Source organism: Oncorhynchus masou, chromosome 18 (assembly GCF_036934945.1).
Source record: "Oncorhynchus masou masou isolate Uvic2021 chromosome 18, UVic_Omas_1.1, whole genome shotgun sequence".
NCBI classification, from domain to species: domain Eukaryota; kingdom Metazoa; phylum Chordata; class Actinopteri; order Salmoniformes; family Salmonidae; genus Oncorhynchus; species Oncorhynchus masou.
In genome coordinates, this window is record NC_088229.1 from 45,274,541 (window position 1) to 45,298,883 (window position 24,343).

The 24,343-nt window shown below is 45.0% G+C and overlaps 1 pseudogene; it reads right to left on the reverse strand.

Moving 5' to 3' along the window:
* Window positions 1-24,343, reverse strand: part of LOC135504693 (solute carrier family 12 member 5-like) — a 113,962-nt pseudogene that overhangs the window by 45,810 nt on the left and 43,809 nt on the right.

A 24,343-nucleotide genomic window follows, 5' to 3' on the forward strand; every position in this document is an offset into this window, starting at 1 on the left:
CCATTGTTTACAGACAGATTATTTCACTTATAACTCACTGTATCACAATTCCAGTGGGTCAGAAGTTAAAATTCCAGAAAATGATGTCATGGCTTTAGAAGCTTCTTATAGGCTAACAGACATAATTTGAGTCAATTGGAGGTGTACCTGTGGATGTATTTCAAGGCCTACCTTCAAAATCAGTGCCTCTTTGCTTGACATCATGGGAAAATCAAAAGAAATCAGCCAAGACCTCTGTATAAAACCTCCTCAAGTCTGGTTCATCCTTGGGAGCAATTTCCAAATGCCTGAAGGTACCACGTTCATCTGTACAAACAACAGTACGCAAGTATTAACACAATGGGACCACGCAGCCGTCATACCGCACAAGAAGGAGACGCGTTCTGTCTCCTAGAGTTGAACGTATTTTGGTGCGAAAAGTGCAAATCAATCCCAGAACAACAGCAAAAGACCTTCTGAAGATGCTGGAGGAAACAGGTACAAAAGTATCTATATCCACAGTAAAACGAGTCCTATATCGACATAACCTGAAAGGCCGCTCAGCAAGGAAGAAGCCACTGCTCCAAAACTGCCATAAAAAAAGCCAGACTACGGTTTGCAACTGCACATGGGGACAAAGATCTTACATTTGTAGAAATGTCCTCTGGTCTGATGAAAAAAATATATAACTGTTTGGCCATAATGACCATTGTTATGTTTGGAGGAAAAAGGGGGAGGCTTGCAAGCCAAAGAAAACCATCCCAGCCGTGAAGCAATGGGGTGGTAGCATGATGTTGTGGGGGTACTTTGCTGCAGGAGGGACTGGTGCACTTCACAAAATAGATTGCATCATGAGGAAGGAAAATTATGTGGATATATTGAAGCAATATCTCAAGACATCAGTCAGGAAGTTACAGCTTGATCGCAAATGGGTCAACAATTTAAAGGCAAAGCTACCAAATACTAATTGAGTATTCCCACTGGGAATGTGATGAAAAAAGACAAGCTGATATAATTCATTCTCCCTACTATTATTCTGACATTTCCCATTCTTAAAATAAAGTGATGATCCTAACTGGGCTAAAACAGGAAATGTTTACTAATATTAAATGTCAGGAATTGTTAAAAACTGAGTTAAAATGTATTTGGCTAAGGTGTATGTAAACGTCCAAATTTAACTGTATATACACATACATACACATATATATATATATACATATATACACATGCACACTGTTTTTAGAATATACCTTTATTATTCCCCACAAAACCTACCACCCCTCCCCCAATTTGAGTAAACTAAATAACTATAACACTTAGGCTTCTACCTTCAGTTTATACATACTATACATATTTTACAGACACAATCTATTTTAAAATAATTATATTTTGTTTGTTGTTAGTCCTGGCCTTCCTCTATTTCTGATGTACATCCAGTTGATTTCTATTTGTAACTGTGCTATTTCACAAATGTTCTGATCCTATACACATTTTTCAGTCCCAGTTTGTTTTGCATTTGTTATGTTGTTGTTATTAGTCTCACCCTTCCGCTCCATTCAACCACTCCCATCTATTGCTTAACACTATCCATTTTGGATTTTTATTTGCCATATATTTTTCAACTGTGCTGTGATGATTCACAAAAGTACTAAACCTTTCTATTCTCATAGTTTCTACAGATTGTAAATGAAAGATAAACAAGAATTTTGTATAATAATTTTGAATCCGGTGTCGTTTTGTGTGTCAATTTATAAACCATGTGCCATGGAATCGGTACATCTCTTCCCAACTATTTTCCAATTTAGATGGCAAATTTTCTGGTCCTTAAATGAAACTGGTATATATTTTTATTTATCACAAATTTCTTTAACCATTTTTGGTCTTTAATGCAGGGATGACAGACAAGTTCCTTACTTTTTTCCCCTTCCACTTGCCTCTTCCATTTCTGTGGTAATGCTGCAATTAGTTGGTTGTAATTTTGGGTAACAACAATTTAGAGGGAATGACATTTTAGTCTATTCTGCTATTTAAGTCATGCTCTTTGGCACAGAACTGAGATCAGATTACCCATTATCAAGTGAGGATAAATGATATTCTCCCATCCTGCTGTCTTTTCTATCTAACGGATCTCCACAAAGAGCAGGCTTTGCTGCTCAGGGTCTTCTAGTCTAATAGTAATGTAACACACAGCCCTCTACTATCCCTGGGGTGGGACTGGAACAGAGGTCCAACTGGTCACCACCTTTATGTATTGCCCCAAGTAGCAGTTCTTTATAGTCCTGAGCTCACTGCTGAGTTGTTGGGGTTTGATGTTGTCTTTGATCAGTTCGGGATGGGCTATATCTGCCTTCAGGGTCAGTGCTGCTGCTGACATGCTAATCGGCAGTCATTGAGCTGATAGCAGCTCAGAGCGCTAGCTAGTCTTCATTTGTCACTGGATCAGTGACAGGCGTGGGTAAGGGCAGTCACCTCGTGTTTGGGGATTGGCTCATGGGGAAGATAGTACTAGCCTTGAGAACTAAGTTCTAAGGCTATAGCTTTCAGTCTCTTGGTGCGCAAACCAAAAGGAACACCGTTTGGATAAATGCATTCTACATGCATTATGAAAAATACAGTTCTTATGGCTTAAATCCTTATTTTCAGTAGAAAATTATGAAATGACTGTGAACCGGAATGTGATGGAATCTGAAAATATACTTGGGTATACAACACTTTAAAAAAAATATATATATTTACGTAAAGTAAGTTAAGGGAAATGTATTCTGTAAAGCTTTCAGGGTTACCTCAGGTCAAAACAGGATTAAACTAGGATTTACTCAACTGGGAGAGCTTTGGGACATCAAACATAATTCAAATGGAAGTGGCGTTGAGTATATCCTTATCAGTGCTGCAAACGTGCCTCTCTTTCTGCTCTGGCTGGCAGAGTGCCCATTCTAACAATGATGGAGAGAGGATGGAGGGGAGGGGAGAGACAAAGTGGATGGAAGGGAGAAAGAGAAAAAGAGGGAAACACGGAGGGTGATATAAAGAGAGAGAAGGTTTAAGGGGAAGAAAAAGGAGAACAGGAGAGAGAGAGTGAGTGAAAAGAATATGATCCAGAGCTGTGACTCACCGTGGAGCAGCACATGAAGACGATGATAAAGGAGCCAAAGACCCCTCCTATGCCCACCATCCAGGTCATCCGCAGGAACAGGATCACACCAAAGATATTCTGGATGCAGGGCAGGTACACCCCCATCAGAGTGCCCAGCGATGGTGCCTGGAGAACAAACACAAATCAATACTGATTAAATATGAAAATGTTTAACTGTGGCATGGCAGTACAAACTTGATAAAAGTACAGTAATGTACCCCACACCATTAGTGGAACAAAACAAATTCCTCTAGTGACCGGCTCCGGCATCTGAGTTGAGTGGAGGAGTTGAGTGGGGGACATCTCCTCCCTCATTAACCTATTTGAATGGCAGCAGAAAGAAAGCACTTTCTCCTCCTTTTCCTCATTATTTTGGGCTGGTGATACGTTTGTGGCTCTCCATGATTGAAGGCTTTTTTTGCTTGTGAGGCATAAAGCTGAAATTCAGGCAACAGAGATTCCTCGGTGTCTCACTACATGGACTTAAAATAATCCAGATGTATGATATCATATTAGTGGACACTTACTTTCACTCTTCTATTCACGCAGGTGGAGGTGGCTCTAGGATACTGGCTGAAGTTGCACAAATCCTCTATCTCTGTCAGCTCATTTAGCTAATGACTAGCAATTGTCCTGTTTCTAGGGAGGACCATCTAATTATTTTCTTAATGTGGGCCTGTCTGTCTAGATATGTATAGAGGAGAAAATGTAGTTCTCAAACTCTTTAATTGATCAGACATGGCTTTCAGCTATTGAGTTATATGGGATTGGATCTCCCATAGGACTTCACTTCACCATTCTTCTCTGACGATTCTCTCTAGCTCTGTCAGGTTGGATGGGGAGCAACGCTGCACAGCTATTTTCAGAGATGTTTGATTGGGTTCAAGTCCGGGCTCTGGCTGGGCCACTCAAGGGCATTCTGAGACTTGTCCCGAAGCCAATCTTGTATTGTCTTGGCTGTGTGCTCAGGGTCGTTGTCCTGTTGGAAGGTGAACCTTTGCCCCAGTCTGAGGTCCTGAGCGCTCTGGAGCAGGTTGTCATCAAGGATCTCTCTGTACTTTGCTCCGTTCATCTTCCCCGTGATCCTGACTAGTCTTCCAGTCCCTTCTGCTGAAAAACATCCCTACAGCATGATGCTGCCACCAACATGTTTCCCCGTAGGGATGATGCCAGGTTTCCTCCAGACGTGATGCTTGGCATTCAGGCCAAAGAGTTCAATCTTGTTTTCATCAGACCAGAGAATCTTGTTTCTTAAGGTCTGAGAGTCCTTTGGGTGCCATTTGGAAAACTCCATGCAGGCTGTCATGTGCATTTTACTGAGGAGTGGCAGTCCGCATGAGAGCCAGTTTCATCATAGAGCTTGTTGGTTTTAGCGACTGCAATTGAAGAAACTTTCAAAGTTCTTGAAAATTTCAGTATTGACTTACCTTCATGTCTTAAAGTAATGACGGACTGTTGTTTCTCTTTGCTTATTTGATCTGTTCTTGACATAATATGGACTTGGTCTTTTACCAAATATGGCTTTCTTCTGTATACCACCCCTACATGGTCACAACTGATTGGCTCATACATATTAAGAAGGAAATAAATTCCGCAAATTAACTTTTGACAAGGCACACCTGTTAATTGGAATGCATTCCAGGAGACTACCTCATGAAGCTGGTTGAGAGAATGCCAAGAGTGTACAAGCTGTCATCCGTGCCAGAGGTGTCTACTTTAAAGAATCTCAAATATAAAATAAAACATAATATAACACTTATTGGTTACTACATGATTCCATATGTGTTATTTCACAATACCACATCCTAATATTATTCTCTCATAATACCAGCCTCTTGTGGCCTCTTGGCTGGAAGGAGCTGTCAAATTAGGATATAGATAACAAGAAAAAGAGTGGAAGTGAATGATACAGTAACCTGACTCAGACCAGTGTAACAAGTCAGGTCTATGCTCAGGATTATGCTCCACTGCACATAACATGGCTAACAGGGCTAATGTGGCCCTGCTCAGCTCCTAGAAATTACCAAACTGATGTGTAACATCAGGGAAGGAAAAGGGCAGCACACACAGCCATCAATCATGTTCTGTCCAGGCCTAAACATGGCTGACAGCGTCATCAGTAATCCTCTTTTCCGTTCTTAATCAGCTTAATCCTCCACCTTGTCAGGTGGACAATGGTGACCTGGAAGGACCATACTCTGCCGCATCAGATCAATTCAAACTCCAGCTAATGTTTATGTTTAGGGACCACACTTTAGTTTAGATAAGATGAAGTACCTTGATAGCAGGTTTTTTTTTGGACGGAGCCGCCCCCTCCTCGTTCTCGGCCTCCTCGTGCTCTTTGCTGCCCTGAGGCAGGTTGGAGTAGTTGGCCAGACTGCTGAGTATGGACGACACCATGGGACTGTTGTCCATCTCCTCCTGCAGTACACAGGGACAGGTGGACAGACATCATATCAGCCCTCTAAGGTGTATTGACAACTGAGAAACCACTACTTATTTCAAAGAATTCAAACCACCTGGTGCCTGAGCAAGCAAGGTGTCGTATAAACTGTAGGTGGTCGTTTCAAACGAAGGGAACAAAGTAATGACAGTATTTAATTATTGTGTAATTATAGGGAAGCAAGTTAGGGAGCCCTGTGTTACAGACCTCAAACAGGGCCATATTCTTGCCATTGTACTGCTGGCTCTTCTCCGCGTCGCTGGCACTGCTGCTGTTGATGAAGGGACTGCTCTCCTTGGGGTTCCCATCACCTGCAACAAACAGACAGCACAACAACAGTTAACAGAGAAACACACATTATACAAAGTATAATCATTAAAGGAGAGATGTTGATTAAAATGGGGGCGAGGGGGTTTAGATTTTTTTCTTTCTATGAATATAAACATTTGCAAAACACCGACATTAGCCACACTGAAAATGTACTTTCTCATTTACTTTTAAGTGAGAGACCTAGTTTGTTTTAACAGGAGGAGAGAAATTATTGGATTTCGATGAGTATTAATGAGTATTATCCTGTTGAAACTCTGGGGGCGCTATATCATTTTTGGATAAAAAGACGTGCCCGTTTTAAGCGCAATATTTTGTCACAAAAAGATGCTCGACTATGCATATAATTGGTAGCTTTGGAAAGAAAACACTCTGACGTGTCCAGAACTGCAAAGATATTCTCTGTGCGTGCCCTAGAACGTGAGCTACAGGCAAAACCAAGATGAGACGGCATCCAGGAAATGAGAAGGATTTTTGAGGCTCCGTTTTCCATTGTCTCCTTACATGGCTGTGAATGCGAGAGGAGTGAGTCTGCCCTTTCTGTCGTTTCCCCAAGGTGTCTGCAGCATTGTGACGTATTTGTAGGCATGTCATTGGAAGATTGACCATAAGAGACCACATTTACCAGGTGTCTGCCCGGTGTCCTGCGCCAAAATTGGTGAGCAAAACTCAGCTGCAAGTATTTTTCCATGGATTTCAGAGGAGAAAGCAGGCTTCCACGAACGATATATCAATGAAGAGATATGTGAAAAAACACCTTGAGGATTGATTCCAAACAATGTTTGCCATGTTTCGGTCGATATTATGGAGTTAATTCGGAAAAAGTTTGACGTTGTAGGTGACTGAATTTTCGGTTCGTTTCGGTAGCCAAATTATTATTTTCATTTTATTTGCGATTTTCAGAAATCGTTAACGTTGCGTTATGCTAATGAGCCTGAGGCTTTAGTCACGATCCCGGATCCGGGATGGGGATGTGTTGTTGTAACGTTCTGACCTTTATTTTCTTTGTTTTGTCATTATTTCATATGGCCAGGGTGTGAGTTGGGGTGGGCAGTCTATGTTTGTTTTTCTATGATTTTAGGATTTCTATGTTTCGGCCTAGTATGGTTCTCAATCAGAGGCAGGTGTCATTAGTTGTCTCTGATTGAGAATCATACTTAGGTAGCCTGGGTTTCACTGTTTGTTTGTGGGTGTTTGTTTCCGTGTCTGTGTTTTTCACCACACGGTACTGTTTTGGTTTTTGTTTGTTTCACGTTTATTGTTTTTTTATCAGTTGTGTTCATGTTGAGTATTTCTTATTAAAAGAACCATGGACACTTACCACGCCGCATATTGGTCCTCTGATCCTTCTCGCCTCTCCTCTTCAGAGGAAGAGGAGGAAAACCGTTACAGTTGTTTGTAAATAAATGATGTTAGCTTGGAGAAATGATTCATTGTTCAGTATTTAATTATGTTAGCACTCATAGTTGCTAGAGCCAGGAAACGCTCTGTTTACATGGACCGATACAGCCTTTGTGTGGGGAGGGTCCGTGCTGGCAATGACAAATGGAACCAGATAGTGTGTGTTCATTATCTTGGTAAATATGTATCATATCACACCGAGAACCTCATAGAAATGAAAACAAATCAGTGTGGTTTTGATATTAGGAGGTGTTATTTCACTTTCGGGGAACACAGAGGGGCAGTAGGCACGCATACATGCAGGCAAGCAGGAACGCTGACGCTCGCACACATGCACACACACCTTAGACAACACACCTAACAGAGTAGTTAACAGTCTCTTGGCCTTGCTCTGTGTTCATCCTCTGTGGGTCCTACAGTCAGCAGCCCCTATCACTTTCTGACACACACAGAGGCCCAGTCATCCAATCAATACTTTTTTGGATTGCCTGCCCTGTCCCCTCTCCAGCCTGGCCAGGCGCTCTGACTGTGTCCCCTGCATGGCCCTGTCTGCTGCCTGCCACAGACTCTGTGTGCAGGGCTTATTAATAGTGTGTTTGGAGGGCGGTAGGGAGCGGTGGCCGATATGGGCACCGGCTGCATCTCTTCCCCGCCACTCCATGCCAGTCCCAGAGGAGAACCTTCTCAGACGGCAGGAGAGGAATACTAAAGAGCCACTGCAGTGCATTAGAGCCAGGCAGCACAGAACAACCAACCAACCACACCAACAAAAACTAAAACACGCAGCACATCACTGCACAGTCAAACTGAGTCTACACACTCTTAGAAAAAAAGAGTTCCATAAGGATTCTTCGGCTGTCCCCTTTTTCATTACAGGTAGAACTCTTTTGGGTTCTATGTAGAACCCTCTGTGGGAAGGGTTTTACATGGATCTTAAAAAGGTTATATCTGGAACCAGATCAAACTCTTGGAAGACTTGGAAATCTCTAACAAAACATTTGCAGCACATTATGATCTTCTTGCATGGTAGAACCCCTACAGTGTATGGATCTGGATAGCACCATGCTACTCGAGCTATAACATGTCATCTTAATATGCTGTATACAAACCTGAACATCATCCTGATCTCATTCCTGAGATGCCCATTAGGGAGCAGATGGAGTGGCTCATATCATTAACAATAGCCCGGCTCTTTTAATCAACAGGCAAATCAAATCAAATCAAATTTTATTTGTCACATACACATGGTTAGCAGATGTTAATGCGAGCGTAGCGAAATGCTTGTGCTTCTAGTTCCGACAATGCAGTAATAACCAACAAGTAATCTAACTAACAATTCCTAAACTACTGTCTTATACACAGTGTAAGGGGATAAAGAATATGTACATAAGGATATATGAATGAGTGATGGTACAGAGCAGCATAGGCAAGATACAGTAGATGGTATCGAGTACAGTATATACATATGAGATGAGTATGTAAACAAAGTGGCATAGTTAAAGTGACTAGTGATACATGTATTACATAAGGATGCAGTCGATGATATAGAGTACAGTATATACGTATGCATATGAGATGAATAATGTAGGGTAAGTAACATTATATAAGGTAGCATTGTTTAAAGTGGCTAGTGATATATTTACATCATTTCCCATCAATTCCCATTATTAAAGTGGCTGGAGTTGAGTCAGTGTCAGTGTGTTGGCAGCAGCCACTCAATGTTAGTGGTGGCTGTTTAACAGTCTGATGGCCTTGAGATAGAAGCTGTTTTTCAGTCTCTCCGTAACAGCTTTGATGCACCTGTACTGTCCTCGCCTTCTGGATGATAGCGGGGTGAACAGGCAGTGGCTCGGGTGGTTGATGTCCTTGATGATCTTTATGGCCTTCCTGTAACATCGGGTGGTGTAGGTGTCCTGGAGGGCAGGTAGTTTGACCCCGGTGATGCGTTTTGCAGACCTCACTACCCTCTGGAGAGCCTTACGGTTGAGGGCGGAGCAGTTGCCGTACCAGGCGGTGATACAGCCCTCCAGGATGCTCTGGATTGTGCATCTGTAGAAGTTTGTGAGTGCTTTTGGTGACAAGCTGAATTTCTTCAGCCTCCTGAGGTTGAAGAGGCGCTGCTGCGCCTTCTTCACGATGCTGACTGTGTGAGTCGACCAATTCAGTTTGTCTGTGATGTGTATGCAGAGGAACTTAAAACTTGCTACCCTCTCCACTACTGTTCCATCGATGTGGATAGGGGGGTGTTCCCTCTGCTGTTTCCTGAAGTCCACAATCATCTCCTTAGTTTTGTTGACGTTGAGTGTGAGGTTATTTTCCTGACACCACACTCCGAGGGCCCTCACCTCCTCCCTGTAGGCCGTCTCGTCGTTGTTTGTAATAAAGCCTACCACTGTTGTGTCGTCCGCAAACTTGATGATTGAGTTGGAGGCGTGCGTGGCCACGCAGTCGTGGGTGAACAGGGAGTACAGGAGAGGGCTCAGAACGCACCCTTGTGGGGCCCCAGTGTTGAGGATCAGCGGGGAGGAGATGTTGTTGCCTACCCTCACCACCTGGGGGCGGCCCGTCAGGAAGTCCAGTACCCAGTTGCACAGGGCGGGGTCGAGACCCAGGGTCTCGAGCTTGATGACGAGCTTGGAGGGTACTATGGTGTTGAATGCCGAGCTGTAGTCGATGAACAGCATTCTCACATAGGTATTCCTCTTGTCCAGATGGGTTAGGGCAGTGTGCAGTGTGGTTGAGATTGCATCGTCTGTGGACCTATTTGGGCGGTAAGCAAATTGGAGTGGGTCTAGGGTGTCAGGTATGGTGGAGGTGATATGGTCCTTAACTAGTCTCTCAAAGCACTTCATGATGACGGAAGTGCTACGGGGCGGTAGTCGTTTAGCTCAGTTACCTTAGCTTTCTTGGGAACAGGAACAATGGTGGCCCTCTTGAAGCATGTGGGAACAGCAGACTGGTATAGGGATTGATTGAATATGTCCGTAAACACACCAGCCAGCTGGTCTGCGCATGGCCTCGCAATGTGCACAGCAGTTTATTCTGCTTTATACGTTTCTATGTCCCTATCCAAGTGCATGTGCTTCAACATTGAATTAGTCCTTTATCTGCATGCTTTATAGAAATGGGCCATGAAATGGGCTAACTTTCCTCACAAGGTCTCAAAGTGCTTTTAAGATGTATTTCATCTTTCTGCATGCTCTGTTTGGAATTCAAATTGCTCACTGAACATATTCTTACTGTAGTAATTGATTATTCATTCTAGTTATTGTAAACTAAATAGATTGTTATCGAGTTGAGAAATCGAGAACAAGAGAGGATGTTGTAAGGGAGCATCTGCATGCCTGTGCCATCTGTGAGTGTGTTTTGTGTGTGTGTAGATCGATTTGACCTCCGTTAGATTTACATACAGCTCTCTTCGCCCTTTACCTGCCATATTGATCGTGACAGGTAAGGACGTCCACACACTTTAGTTGTGAACTGATTCTCCTGCTCAGCTATCCTGCACCATCTTAACTGCTTTGGTCCCGCATACCTCACTCTCTACCTCCACAGTGATACCAGTTGGAGGGAGATAGGTAGAACATTGAGAGGGTCAAAGTGAAAATACAGATCTAAGCCTAGATTCAATCATGTCACGCGTTAACCAGTGGTAGCTGGACCCGCAATAGCTGGTGTTTTGCGTTAAGAGCTGTCAAATCAGTGCCTGCTCGTGTGGTCATTGTCACGAAGCCACACGCACCCCATTTGCATTAGAAGAAGTTCAGAACGAGAAAGTGTAGACTATACAGAAGTAATGGCACTGACATTTAAAATCTTTCAACAAAATAATAGTGATTAATATCAGCCTAATCGAGGTGTAGATTACAACACACATTCCAGTGTTCCAACTTGTAACAAGGCTGCATGGGATTACTACTAATCCAACTCGGCACATCCAATGGCAATGTCCGCAATAGGTATAATGCCAGGAGCCGCTTGCTGATTTGACAGCTCCAACGCTGTTACACCTGCGACACACCTAAATATAAACAATGAAACTTCTATGCAGTTGTCGGTTATTGCGGATTAAGGCAGGACTGATTGAATTTCTGGACATGTGGAGAAGGGGGCCATTTAGTGAGGGTAGGTGGTGGTGTGTGTGTGTGTCAGCGTGTGTGTGTGTGTATGTGTGTGTCTGTGTGTGTGTGGGTGTTTGTGTGACTATGCTCTATATACATTCTCTTTAATTAAGACCACAGTGTGTGCGCTCATGATAAAGGTCGCCCCATACAGCGTGTCCACTGAGTCCTTGGTGCTACAGAAAATGTTGCTTAATGCCTCAGGATAAGGCTCCATGTTATTTAGACCACTCTCCTTTCCTCTGCCTATACAGGTCCCTCACTGTAAAAAGATAAAAAAGTGGATTCAACGTACAATGTAACTCTTTATGACAATACTTTACATATATCCTAAGGCCTTTCTTTGAGGGCCGAGTTACACCCTAACGCAGTGATCTGAAATTCCTGGTTTTCAGGCCACTGCAAGCCTGCAAGTCACATTATGCTGCCTTGCAAAGGACAGTGTAAATCCTATTGGAATCAAGCCAGAGTGAGGATATCCAACAACTGGAACTTTTAATCACCCGCAACCTACATTGAGAATAACTGCCAGAGTAAGGAAAACTGATTATTGAGAGTACTTAAATCCTATAAACTTGAATTGCCATTTCAGTCACGGGTGCAAAAGTCCAACTACCAACAGATTGGATTAGTTCAGAAATATTTATGTTATTTATGTTTGTGTAGCCTAAAATTAATGACCAATCAATGAACTGTAATTGCAAAAACACAGTTATTGAAACAAACAATTCTGAAAATACTGAAAAAAGAGCTTGCTGGGAAATATGATATTGATGGGTGTGGTTTTGAGTGGTTTTGCACAAACACGTTTGTGTTTTTACTCAAGAAGCTTGTTCAAATTCAGCTAATTTCGATCAGAGTTTGTTGATTTAAGGTACCATTGTAAGGCAACAAGCTACAATAGGATTTTGAGTTAGCTCAACATTTGTGCAAATAGCTAAACCAACATACAGTGTTGCCTTCCAAACATGAATTTGTAATTCGACACAACATGTTTTTATACATTCAGCCAACTGTGTGCAAAGTTTGTTTAGCTCAATTTGTTGTCTTTCTGAAGTCCACCCAACTCACAGAATAACTATGATTAAGTCATTGGTTAAGTTGGCATTTTTACAGTGCTACGATGTACTGCCTAGAAGGTCAGCATCCCGGAGTCCACTCTTCACTGTTGATGTTGAGACTGGTGTTTTGTGGGTACTAATTAAGCTGCCAATTGAGGACTTGTGAGGCATCTGCACTTGTTCTCTTGCTCAGTTGTGCACCTGGGCCTCCCACTCCTCTTTCTATTCTGGTTAGAGACGGGAGTAGTAGATAGCGTTGTACGAGAACTTCTGTTTCTTGGCAATTTCTGACATGGAATAGCCTTCATTTCTCAGAACAAGAATAGACTGATAAGTTTCAGAAGAAAGGTCTTTGCTTCTAGTCATTTTGAGCCTGTAAGGACAGTTTTATTGCTTCTTTAATCAGATTAACCCTTTTCAGCTGTGCTAACATAACTGCAAAAGGTTTTTCTAATGATCAATTAGCCTTTTAAAATGATAAACTTGGATTAGCTAACACAACGTGCCATTGGAACACAGGAGCGATGGTTGCTGATAATGGGCCTCTGTACGCCTATGTAGATATTCCATTTCCAGCTACAATAGTAATGTAAAACATTAACAATGTCTACGTTGTATTTCTGATCAATTTTATGTTATTTTAATGGTCAAAAAATGTGCATTTCTTTCAAAAACAAGGACATTTCTTAGCGACCCCAAACTTTTGAACAACAGTGTATGTGTGGCTGTTGGTCCTCAAGTAGCTCGCTGACACTATTCGATCCTCTCTCTCAAGCAGATCAATGATGTTTTCAAGGCATTAACTATGCACACACACACAAAAACTGACTGAAATAAAATAAACAGGAAATACATGACTTTCATCATCAGCTTGAGCCATAGGTCTGATGGGGTAGCAGTGAAAACGTGTTTGTTTGTTTGTTCCTCTCGTGTACTTTTGTATTTTTCGTAATTTTTGTATATATATTTCAATTTATTTTCAATCTCTTTTCGATTTTTAATTTGATTATACATTCCAGTAACCTGCCTCACCTAATGTCATACGGAATCGCTATTATTTTCAACTTTAGAACACATTCAAGAACCTCCAGAAACTAAACAGCTAATTAGCTACAAGCTACTTAGTCATTGTTAGCCACTGCTAGCGGCTTTTACCTTCTGCACAGATAACAGCCCTTTCTTAGCCTGGATAATACTCGCTAGTCTACCAGTATCGGACTGTCTCACCACAACAACGCCGGATTCCTGCCGAAATCCCTGGACCACTACTTCTGATCTTCACAGCTAGCTTGCAGCTAGCTAGCTAGCTCACAGCTTGCAGCTAGTTAGCTCACAGCTAGCTTGGACTAACCGTGGCATCCAGTACCAAAGCTATCCCTGAGGCCCACCTGGGCTTACCTCCGCTGTACCCGCACCCCACCATACCCCTGTCTGCGCATTATGACCTGTATATACTCTACCACGCCCAGAAATCTGCTCCTTTTATTCTTTGTCCCCATCTAACTAGGTGACCAGTTTTGATAGACATTAGCGGCACCCTCATACTACTCATCCTCTGTTCCACGGGTGATGTGGAAGTAAACCCAGGTCCTGCTTGTCCCCAGGCACCCTCATTTGTTGACTTCTGTGATCGAAAAAGCCTTGGTTTCATGCATGTCAACATCAGAAGCCTCCTTCCTAAGTTTGTTTTACTCACTGCTTCAGCACACTCTGCCAACCCTGATGTCCTTGCCGTGTCTGAATCCTGGCTTAGAAATTCTGAGATTTCCTTACCCAACTATAACATTTTTCGTCAAGATTGAACTGCCAAAGGGGGAGGAGTTGCAGTCCACTGCAGAGATAGCCTGCAAAGTAATGTCATACTTTCCAGGTCCATACCCAAACAGTTTGAACTTCTAATTTAAAAAATGAATCTCTCCAGAAATAAGCCTCTCACTGTTGCCGCCTGCTACCGACCCCCTCAGCTCCCAGCGGTGCCCTGGACACCATTTGTGAATTGATCGCTCCCCATCTAGCTTCAGAGTTTGTTCTGTTAGGTGACCTAAACTGGGATATGCTTAACACCAATCTAAGCTAGATGCCCTCAATCTCACACAAATCATCAAGGAAACCATCAGGTACAACCCTAAATCTGTAAACAAGGGCAACCTCAGACGTTATCCTGACCAACTGGCCCTCCAAATACACCTCCGCTGTCTTCAATCAGGATCTCAGCGATCACTGCCTCATTGCCTGTATCCGCTACGGGCCGCAGTCAAACGACCACCCCTCATCACTGTCAAACGCTCCCTAAAACACTTCTGCGAGCAGGCCTTTCTAATCGACCTGGCCCGGGTATCCTGGAAGGCTTTTGACCTCATCCCGTCAGTTGAGGATGCCTGGTCATTCTTTAAAAGTAACTTCCTCACTATCTTAGATAAGCATGCTCCGTTCAAAAAATGCAGAACTAAGAACAGATATAGCCCTTTGTTTCCTCCAGACCTGACTGCCCTCGACCAGCACAAAAACATCCTGTGGCAGACTGCAATAGCATCGAATAGTCCCCGCGATATGCAACTGTTCAGGGAAGTCCGGAACCAATACACGCAGTCAGTCAGGAAAGCAAAGGCCAGCTTTTCCAAGCAGAAATTTGCATTCTGTAGCTCTAACTCCAAAAGGTTCTGGGACACTGTAAAGTCCATGGAGAACAAGAGCACCTCCTCCTAGCTGCCCACTGCACTGAGGTTAGGTAACATGGTCACCTCCAAGAAATCCGTGATAATCAAAAACTTCAACAAGCATTTCTCAACAGCTGGCCATGCCTTCCTCCGGGCTACTCCAACCTCGGCCTCGGCCAACAGCTCCGCCCCCCCGCAACTACTCGCCCAAGCCTCCCCAGCTTCTCCTTTACCCAAATCCAGATAGCAGATGTTCTGAAAGAGCTGCAAAACCTGGACCCGTACAAATCAGCTGGGCTTGACAATCTAGACCCTCTATTTCTGAAACTTTCCGCCGCCATTGTTGCAACCCCTATTACCAGCCTGTTCAACCTCTCTTTCATATCGTCTGAGATCCCCAAGGATTGGAAAGCTGCCGCAGTCATCCCCCTCTTCAAAGGGGAAGACACCCTGGACCCAAACTGTTACAGACCTATATTCATCCTGCCCTGCCTATCTAAGGTCATCGAAAGCCAAGTCAACAAACAGATCGTTGACAATCTCGAATCCCACCGTACCTTCTCCGCTGTGCAATCTGGTTTCCGAGCTGATCACGGATGCACCTCAGCCACGCTCAAGGTACTAAACGATATCATAACCGCCATCGATAAAAGACAGTACTGTGCAGCCGTCTTCATCGACCTGGCCAAGGCTTTCGACTCTGTCAATCACCATATTCTTATCGGCAGATTCAGTAGCCTCGGTTTTTCTAATGACTGCCTTGCCTGGTTCATCAACTACTTTGCAGACAGAGTTCAGTGTGTCAAATCGGAGGGCAATGATGTCCGGTCCTCTGGCAGTCTCTATGGGGGTACCACATGGTTCAATTCTCGGGCCGACTCTTTTCTCTGTATATATCAATGATGTTGCACTTGCTGCGGGCAATTCCCTGATCCACCTCTACGCAGACGACACCATTCTGTATATATCTGGTCCTTCCTTGGAGACTGTGCTATCTAACCTCCAGACGAGCTTCAATGCCATACAACACTCCTTCCGTGGCCTCCAACTGCTCTTAAACGCTAGTAAAATCAAATGCATGCTTTTCAACCGTTCGCTGCCTGCACCCGCACGCCCGACTAGCATCAACACCCTGAATGGTTCCGGCCTAGAATATGTGGACATCTATAAGTACCTAGGTGTCTGGCTAGACTGTAAACTCTCCTTCCAGACTCATATCAAACATTTCCAATCTAAAATCAAATCTAGTCAGCTTTCTATTTCCCAACAAAGCCTCCTTCACTCACGCCGCCAAACTTACCAGGTAAAACTGACTAGCCTACCGATTCTCGAATTCGGCAAAAATAGCTTCCAATACTCTACTAAGCAAACTGGATGCAGTTTATCACAGTGCCATCCGCTTAGTTACTAAAGCACCTTCTACCACCCACCACTGCGACCAGTATGCTCTAGTCGGCTGGCCCTCGCTACATATTCGTCGCCAGACCCACTGGTTCCAGGTCATCTACAAGTCCATGCTAGGTAAAGCTCCGCCTTATCTCAGTTCACTGGTCACGATGGCAACACCCACCCGTAGCACGCACTCCAGCAGGTGTATATCTCACTGATCATCCCTAAAGCCAACATCTCATTTGGCCGCCTTTCCTTCCAGGTCTCTGCTGCCTGTGACTGGAACGAATTGCAAAAGTCGTTGATGTTGGAGACTTTTATCTCCCTCACCAACTTTAAACATCTGCTATCTGAGCAGCTAACCGATTGCTGCAGCTGTACATAGGCCATCGGTAAATATCCCACCCAATTTACCTACCTCATCCCCATACTGTTTTTATTTATTTACTTTTCTGCTCTTTTGCACACCGGTATCTCTACCTGCACATGACCATCTGATCATTTATCATTTATCACTCCAGTGTTAATCTGCTAAATTGTAATTTTTCGCCTACCTCCTCATGCCTTATTTTTTCTTCTTCTGTGCTATTGACTTGTTTATTGTTTACTCCATGTTTAACATTGTGTTGTTGTCTGTTCACACTGCTGTGCTTTATTTTGGCCAGGTCGCAGTTGTAAATGAGAACTTGTTCTCAGCTAGCCTACAGGGTTAAATAAAGGTGAAATAAAAAGGTCTGACATGAACATAATGCAAACATCAACACTGATTATGACACTGCACCACGGCGATTGTCCTTTTATTGTAATCTGTGTAATGTCTCCGGTGCAGATAATCATAAACCAGTATACAGACAAGTAGAAAACCACACAAACACAAGGCCTTAATCCCTGTAGTGTTTTAAAACACTGATACACTACAGTACCTGAGTGGATGAGCCAAAACACTTGGGGAGAGTGCCAGGCAATGTAAGAGACAAAGCCCTTTAATTGATTGGATGGAGAGAGAAGAGAGGTGGCTAGGGGATAGGGCTGTGATAGGGCTAGAAAACCTGCTGTAAATCATCTGTTGGTCTCTGTGGAGAGATACGTTAACACCTCAGCTAACTAAAAGACCAGCATTACAACACTCTTAGTTAAATTAGCTCCTTAAGGAATTTACTTTAACTGTATTGCTAGAACAGAACCATAGACCTAGAATGGGAGCATTACAAAACCTGCTCAGTACCAGTGGGCTTCCTTCTTTCTTCACATGCAAAGCCTGCCTTACTGTTTAACAGTCAAACCTGTGCTCAACACTTACGTGATCAGGCAGCTGCAAAATCACTATTCATGTGCAGCAGAAGTGGAGCATCTTTTTTTCAGCTTTTTCTCAGATATTATGATGCGAGGACTGAATGACCCATAGAGGTTAAGTGTTTCTCCTCCATATTCATGAGCTACAGTTGGTCTGGGGTAAGGCAGGGTGCTGTATGCATTCTTAAACCGTTTGGACTGAGAGACACTACACTTTTAAAAGCTTTATTGGAACAGTAACATGCACAGTATCACCCTTTCCTGTGAGCCAAGTAAGTGCCCTCAGCAGGGACATTCAGAGACAATGTGCACTTCCTCTTTAGAGTCTGATACTTCCTCTGCTTCTTAACACATCGCGCATCCAACCCGGAAGCCAGCCGCACCAATGTGTCAGAGGAAACACAGTGCACCTGGCGACCTGGTTAGCATGCATTGCGCCCGGCCTGCCACAGGAGTCGCCAGCATTTCTGATGATGAACATGTAGAGGTAGTTACAGGCTGGTCATAATAGCTCATAGTCAGTCAGTTGTGTTTTTTGTATCGAGGGCTCCAATGGTATTATACTCTAATCTTAAAAGCAAGGACAAAAAGGCAAATAGTAGCCAAATTGCTCTCATACAGCACAGTAATCCTTTGAAACTTGGAACATTACTCAAAAGACTCATTACCTGTCAAATGTGATTGGCAAACATGTAATGCTATGTAGTTTGAGCTTGTACAGAGGATTATAGCATTTAGCTGCATTGTTTAGCCTATCCATACCTGAACTTAATGCTCCCTCATCTCAGTGCAAAACCTGAATGTAAAGCAGTGCTCTCATCTACATCGATGTAATGAGACCAAAAAACATGTCCCAAAATCACTGATTTTATGAAGATGTCAATATTCGAATGAACATATCACTTTACATAATGTGGAATTGTATTCTGAGCTTTTTATTCCCTTCATAAAATAACACCAATGGCCAACCTCCTGAATATACAACAATCCACAGCAGTTGTCAAATCTGCACATAAACCCATGTTTTTTGCTTTTGGTTTGGAATGTAATCTGCTTGGATTTTTTTTGTACTTTTTCCAGGTTTTCTAAAACGTGTTTATTTGTGTGCCTGTATGTGTATGTGTGTGTATATTTTTCATCTTCTCTGGTGCATTACTTTCCCTCTACACTTTGAGTAGTGCTCTTTGAGTCCCAGTCACCCAACATCAGAGCCATATATCTGAAATGTCTAATCTTTAGTAGGATGGTAGAGGCATGAAGATTACCCAGCACCGAGGTCAAGCAGGCCAACATCCCACTGCTGGCTGATGATTTAACCTCCACCGATACTTTTTCAAACACTGGACACACAGTCAAAAACTGCTGTATCTCTCTCTCTCTCTCTTTCTGTCTCTCTCGCTGTCTCTTTGTCTCTTTCTGTCTCTCTGAAACTCTCTCATGCCTCTAAACCATGTTGACACTATTATTGCTTCTTGTCACACCCTGATCTCTTTCACCTGTCTATGTGATTGTCTCCACCCCCCTCCAGGTGTCGCCCATCTTCCCCATTATCCCCTGTGTATTTATACCTGTGTCTCTGTTTGTCTGTTGCCAGTTCATTGTGTTTGTGAAACCTACCAGCATTTGTTCCCCTGCTCCTGCCTGTTTCTTGCTCCTGTTTTCTAGCCCTTCCCGGTTTTGACCTTCTGCCTGAGCTTTTATGCCGTTTTGTTCTTTACCCGACTTTACTGGATTATTGACCCCTGCCTGCCCTGACCCTAAGACTGCCTGCCGTTCTGGTCCCTTTGCATCCTCTCTGACCTCTGCCTGTCTTTGACCTGTCAATTGCCTACCGCTGTTTTAGAAATACACTGTTGTTTCTCGACACTGTCTGCATCTGGGTCATACCTTAAACGTGATAGTAAGAACTGGCCATGACCGACCTAACAGACTTGGACCAGCTCCGCAACGCTATCTTCTCCCAAGGAGCCACCATTGGAAGGCTCAAGGAGTTGTTTCCCGGTCTTAAGGAAGGGTTCCAAACGCATTGCTGGAGCAATTTTGTAGCTTGTCTGTCAGGCAGCCTACCACAACTGTAACCTCCGAGCCCCTGAGTAACTCAACTATTAGCAGTGTCACCTCGCCTCGGAGCAGTATGATGGAGATTCCGGGATCTGCCAGCCTTTTCTCTCCCAGGGCTCCCTCATTTTTGAGCCGCAGCCATCTTCGGTCCCCTCGGACCGCTCGAGGATAGCATAAGCCATTACGCTGATGTCTGGGAGGGCACTCACCTGGGCCATGGCGGTGTGGAAGCAACAATCCGTTGTCTGCCTCGGGTCTGGAGGAGTTCATGGAGGAAGTTCGGAACGTGTTTGATTCTCCGTTGTCTGGGAGAGGGGCTGCTTGCAAGCTGCTCCAGCTACGCCAAGACTCCTGTAGAGTGACAGGCTATGTGGTGGATTTCCACATGTTGGCAGCTGAGAGTGCTTGGAACCCGGAAGCGCTGTTTGACACGTTCCTACACGGAGTATTGGCGGAAGTTAAGGACGAGCTTGCAGCCTGGGAACTACCGATGGATCTCAACTCGCTTATCACCTTGACCATTTTGATCGATGGACGTCTACGGGAACGAAGGAAGGAGAGGAGAGTCGATTCCACTTCGCCGCCAAGGTATCCCGGAAGTCCCTGATGGCTCCATTGCTGAGAGAAACTGAGGCTACCTGAGTTCCGATCGGGGGCCTCCTAAGACTGCGGATTCACCTCTTCCCAAGCCAAAGCAACTAGGCAGAGCTAGGCTGTCTCCAGCCGAACGCCGATGCAGGCTTCACACTAAGAGTTGCCTGTATTGCGGGACTACTGGTCATTTTGTTTCCCCCTGTCCACTAAAAGACCAGGCTCACCGGTAGGAGTGAGTACTCTGGTGGGCCATACGGATAACTTTTCCTCACCCCTTACTTGCATTCCTTTTCATGCCATTTTCAGGCCATGTCAAAAAAAGTGGGGATAACCAGTCAAAATCTCTCTGGGTACTCATCAAATCTGGGGCTGATGAGAGCTTTATGGACACTACCCTGGCTTCCGAGCTGGTTATCCCTACTCAGCCCCTCTCCATTCCCATGAATGTTAGAGCACTGGACGGGCGCTCTATTGGCCGAGTAACCCACAATACCACCCCCATCAACCTACGTGTGTCAGGGAACCACATAGAGACGATCCAGTTCCTGCTCATTAATTCTCCTCAGGTTCCTGTGCTATTGGGATTCTCCTGGACAGCTCTGCCCCGCCCATTGCCTGAAATCTGTGCAGCCTTCCCTTGGGACGTCTACCTGGGTGCTTGGAAGCTGCCCTGGACCTCTCCACCATCCCCGCAGAGTACCAGGACCTCCGTGAGGTGTTAAGTAAGGCCCGGCCCACTTCGCTGCTGCCATACCAACCATATGACTGCGGGATTGATCTTCTCCCAGGCATCACTCCGCCACGGGTACGACGGTTCTCCCTGTCGGGTCCGGAGACCAAGGCTATGGAGACCTACATTGAGGACTCCCTAGCTGCTGAGTTCATCCATCCTTTTGCCTCTCCCGCCGGCACAGGGCTCTTCTTTGTGGAGAAGGACAAAACCCTGGGCCCGTGCATCAATTACCAAGGTCTCAACGACATCACGGTGAGGAACCACTACCCTCTACCTCTCATCTCCTCGGCCTTCGAGCCGCACCAGGGGGCCACTGTGTTCTCAAAGCTGGACCTATGGAATGCCTACCACCTGGTGTGGATACAGATGGGCACGAGTGGAAAACTGCCTTCAACACGGCCAGCAGTCACTACAAGTATCTGGTTATGCCTTTTGGCCTCACCAAAGCCCCTGCTGTGTTTCAGATTCTGGTTAATGATGTTCTCCGCAACATATTGAACCGGTTCATCTTCGTCTACCTCGATGACATCCTCGTCTTCTCCCGCTCCACCCAAGAACATGTGCTCCAAGTCCAAAAGGTTCTCCAATGCCTCCTGGAGAACCAGCTTTTTGCAAAAGCAGACAAGTGTGAATTCCATTGCTCCACCATCCCCTTTCTAGGTTACATCATCGCTTCAGGGAGCGTACAGATGGATCACGGGATGCTGAGAGCAGTGGTGGATTGGCCTCAGCCTACGTCCACAGTATAGCTGCAGCATTTCCTGGGATTCGTCAACTTTTATCGCCACTTTATCTGGTGCTACAGCAAGGGTGCTACTTGCTTCCCCCTGTCTGCACTCACCTCTCCCAAGGTTCCATTCATGTGGTCCCCAACTGTTGACCAGGCGTTCTGGAATCTTAAACATTGTTTCCCCACAGCTCCCATCTTGGTTCATTCTGACCTGTAGCGCCAGTTCTGGGGGGAGGCCGTCCTGTCCCAGCGGTCATTACATCACTGCGTCTTCTTCTCCCACCTCCACAACACCACGGAGAGAAACTACGATGTGGTGAATCATGAGTTTCTCGGGGTGAAGATGGTGTTGGAGGCACTGGCTGGAGGGGGCGGAACAGCCTTTCATTGTGTGGACCGAGCACAAGAACCTGGAAAATCTCAGCACTGCCAAGCGCCTCAATTCCAGGCAAGCTAGGTGGCTCCTGCTGTTCACCTGGTTCAACTTCTCCATCTCATAGTGGCCGGGATCCAAGAATGTCAAGCCGGATGCGCTGTCACGCTGCTATAGCCTCACGGCTACTACCCTGGAATCTGAGACCATCCTACCCACCTCATGCCTGGCATTGGCACTCATCTGGGGATTAGGGAAGCATGTTCGTGAGGCGTTCCCAGCTGAACCCCAGGGGGGAGGGGGTTGATAACTGGATGTTAGTTTCTGACGCGGTTCGCTCTGCGGTCCTGGAGTGGGCCAACTCCACCAGGCTTGCCTGCCACCCAGGCTCCCGTCGGACCCTGGCTCTTGTGCGACAATGCTTTTGGTGGCCGACCATGGTCCCTGACGTCTTTGCATTCGTCGCTGTTTCCATGGTTTGTGAGTAAAACAAGACTCCTCTGCAAGCTCCGGCTGGTCTCCTCCAACCTCTGCCTGTCCCTCACCGTCCCTGGTCTCACATCTCCCTGGACTTTGTAATGGGTCTTCCCCCGTCTGATGGCAACAGCGCCATCCTGAATGTGGTGGATTGGTTTTCCAGAGCCACCCACCTCATTTCTCTACCCAAACTACCATCTGCCAAAGAGATGGCCCAGCTCATGGTGCAGCACGTCTTCCGGATCCATGGACTACCAGTAGACATGGTCTCTGACTGGGGTCCTCAATTCTCGTCCCGGTTCTGGAAGGTGTTCTGCAGCCTCATTGGGTCGTCAGCCAGCCTGTCCTACTCGTTCCACCCCCCAGTCCAACGGCCAGTCAGAGCAAGCCAACCATGACCTAGAGACTACTCTGCGCTACCTTGTCTCCACTGCCTTGTCTCCGCCAACCCCACCACCTGGAGCCAGCAGCTTGTGTGGGTCGAATATGCCCGCAACACCCTTCCCTGCTCTGCCTATCACATTTTGAGTGTTCCCTGGGGTATCAGCCCCCACTCTTCCCTGAGCAGGAAGAAGAGGTTGGCATACCTTCTGCCCACATGTTTGCCCGCCTCTTTTGTTGTACCTGGAGGAGAGCCCGGTCGGACCTCCTGAAGACCACCTCCAGTTATCGACAAGTGGATCGCCACCGGACCCCGGCTCCCCGATATCATCTCGGGCAAAAGATTTGGCTGTCCACTCTGGATCTGCCCCTCTGGGTGGAAACCACCCCCCTCCCCTGGTTTATCGGCCCGTTTCCCATCTCCAAAATCATTAGCCCCTCTGCTGTTCATCTTCTATTGCCCCGGACCCTTCGTATATATCCTACCTTTCATGTGTCCAGAGTTAAACCCATGTCTCACAGCCCTTTGTCTCCTGTTTGACCTTCTGCCAGCCCTGACCCTGAGCCTGCCTGCCGTTTTGTACCTTTCTACACCTTACTGGAATATTGACCCCTGCCTTCTTCGACACTATCTTTATCTGAGTCATACCTTAAACCTGATACTTCTCACGTAATGATGTGGCCTGTCAGCGTCAATAAATGAACAGTGTGTGCTGTGGCCCTGAGATACTGTATTACCCTGGGACCGCTGTAAATATATTCCATTACAGAACATGAAGTTAACACAGAAAAAATGGGCCATCTTTCCTGAGCAGGAATGTCTGGAGGCCACATTTGCTATATTGCCGCATCTGTGCAAAGTTTGCAGTTGTTATTTCTCTAACAATTGGTGTGATGTTAAAAAAGGCTACCTAGCAATATCACTGGTGTCGTGTCTGGACTATCATTAAATGACTGTTAATTTATCAAATCAATTCTCTGTGTAATTATTATTACATGATTCAAATAATCATGTAAACTTTAATTAACTCGGAAGTAGATGCACCATGGAAAATGTTGATTAGAAAGGTAAAACTTTCAGAATATAACTCTTCAGATATTTTAATATCTGATCAATATCTGTCTTCTATTAATTAATTATTAATTGTTACCTCATTAGTCTCATTCCAAACATTGTAAAAGTCTTGGTT